The sequence below is a fragment of the Styela clava genome, chromosome 2 (assembly GCF_964204865.1).
Source record: "Styela clava chromosome 2, kaStyClav1.hap1.2, whole genome shotgun sequence".
NCBI classification, from domain to species: domain Eukaryota; kingdom Metazoa; phylum Chordata; class Ascidiacea; order Stolidobranchia; family Styelidae; genus Styela; species Styela clava.
In genome coordinates this window covers 27,831,929-27,834,428 of record NC_135251.1, presented here as the reverse complement: position 1 = coordinate 27,834,428, position 2,500 = coordinate 27,831,929, and the positions used below count along the sequence as shown (strand labels likewise).

The following is a 2,500-nucleotide window of genomic DNA, read 5'->3' as shown; positions in this document are numbered from 1 at the left end:
GGCTAAACGCCACTAGTCCCTCTAAGAAGTTAGACGCCGACCGAGAAGGTCGCGTAACTATTTAGCATGCCAGAGTCTCGTTCGTTATCGGAATTAACCAGACAAATCGCTCCACCAACTAAGAACGGCCATGCACCACCACCCACAGAATCAAGAAAGAGCTCTCAATCTGTCAATCCTACCTGTGTCCGGGCCGGGTGAGTTTCCCCGTGTTGAGTCAAATTAAGCCGCAGGCTCCACTCCTGGTGGTGCCCTTCCGTCAATTCCTTTAAGTTTCAGCTTTGCAACCATACTTCCCCCGGAACCCAAAGACTTTGGTTTCCCGGAAGCTGCCGGAAAGGTCGTCATGGTAACGCCTCCCGATCTCTAGTTGGCATCGTTTATAGTCAGAACTAGGACGGTATCTGATCGTCTTCGAACCTCTGACTTTCGCTCTTGATTAAAGAATACATTCTTGGCGAATGCTTTCGCAGTAGTTCGTCTTCCGCCGATCCAAGAATTTCACCTCTAACGGCAGAGTACGGACGCCCCCGTCTGTCCCTCTTAATCATTACCTCGTGCTCCGAAAACCAACAAAATAGAACCGAGGTCCTATTCCATTATTCCATGCAACACTATGCAGGCGAACAGCCTGCTTTGAACACTCTAATTTTTTCAAAGTAAACTTATCGGCCACCGCCGACACTCAGTCAAGAGCACCGACGGAGAACCGAAGGTGAGGCGAACGCAACCAGTGACACGCCTTGCGACGGACCGGCGGCGCTCGCCCAAAATCCAACTACGAGCTTTTCAACCGCAACAACTTTAGCATACACTGTTGGAGCTGGAATTACCGCGGCTGCTGGCACCAGACTTGCCCTCCAATGGATACTCGTTAAGAGTTTTAGGATGTACTCATTCCAATTACAGGGCCTCGTTAGAGTCCTGTATTGTTATTTTTCGTCACTACCTCCCCGTGTCGGGAATGGGTAATTTGCGCGCCTGCTGCCTTCCTTGGATGTGGTAGCCGTTTCTCAGGCTCCCTCTCCGGAATCGAACCCTGATTCCCCGTTACCCGTTATCACAAAGGTAGGCACGTAGCGTACCTTCGACAGTTGATAGGGCAGACACTTGAATGATACGTCGTCGGTGCAGAGACCGTACGATCCGCGTGGTTATCCAGAGTCATCAAACGTCACAGGACGAACCCGGTCGGTTTTGATCTGATAAAAGCGCGCCTCCCGAAGTCGGCGCTTAATGCATGTATTAGCTCTAGAATTACCACAGTTATCCACTTCGCTTACGAGACCAAATAAACCAAGACTGATTTAATGAGCCATTCGCAGTTTCGCTTTACGAGAACTCGTACTTGCACCTGCATGGCTTAATCTTTGAGACAAGCATATCACTACTGGCAGGATCAACCAGATAGCTGCGACAGCTGCGCTCGGCCCTTGCTGGGCCGCCCGGCGCGTGCTCGTCGCATTCGTTTAAGACCGAGGCGATCGCCTGCGGCCGTACTCAGCTTCGACAGTCGCTGGCCGCGACGTCCACGCTCTCGCCGGCAGTGCCAGGCGGAGCGATTTGCGTTTTTTCTTTGCTCGCCCTCTCTCGGGCTCGATCCATTCAGTTTCGCACAAACAAGAGCTCTGCCGGCCGCCTGCAGCGGTGCCTAAAACCCGGGCATAACAATGCGACCGTTCTGCTAGGCCGACAAGCGCTCAAGCCAGACGCTCGATCGAACGCCCCCTACATATTAGTCGAGACAACGGCTCGCTCATTAGCATCGCGTTTGTACTTTAACTTTTTTCGGCTCGGCTTCTTTCGACGCCGATGCCGGCGACGCAGCACTCTCTCGCCCGCCAGCCACCGAGAAAAGGGTGCGCTCCGACCGGCCCCGCACCGCTCTTTCATGGCTCATTCGAGTTTACTGTCTTTCGCTCTGACATGCCTTACCTAGGGTTAGGTTAGTATGCTTGCACGTTTGTACTTTAACTTTTTTTGGCTCGGCTTCTTTCGACGCCGATGCCGGCGACGCAGCACTCTCTCGCCCGCCAGCCACCGAGAAAAGGGTGCGCTCCGACCGGCCCCGCACCGCTCTTTCTTGGCTCATTCGAAATTACTGTCTTTCGCTCTGACATGCCTTACCTAGGGTTAGGTTAGTATGCTTGCACGTTTGTACTTTAACTTTTTTCGGCTCGGCTTCTTTCGACGCCGATGCCGGCGACGCAGCACTCTCTCGCCCGCCAGCCACCGAGAAAAGGGTGCGCTCCGACCGGCCCCGCACCGCTCTTTCATGGCTCATTCGAGTTTACTGTCTTTCGCTCTGACATGCCTTACCTAGGGTTAGGTTAGTATGCTTGCACGTTTGTACTTTAACTTTTTTTGGCTCGGCTTCTTTCGACGCCGATGCCGGCGACGCAGCACTCTCTCGCCCGCCAGCCACCGAGAAAAGGGTGCGCTTCGACCGGCCCCGCACCGCTCTTTCTTGGCTCATTCGAAATTACTGTCTTTCGCTCTG

The 2,500-nt window shown here is 53.6% G+C and overlaps 1 non-coding gene across 1 annotated transcript in view; it reads right to left on the bottom strand.

Moving 5' to 3' along the window:
- Positions 1-1,410, bottom strand: part of LOC144420274 (small subunit ribosomal RNA) — a 1,810-nt gene extending 400 nt beyond the window's left edge. The window contains exon 1 of the ribosomal RNA XR_013474627.1: positions 1-1,410. This exon is cut by the window's left edge and continues 400 nt beyond it. This is a non-coding gene — a ribosomal RNA (small subunit ribosomal RNA).
- Positions 1,411-2,500: the final 1,090 nt, after the last annotated feature.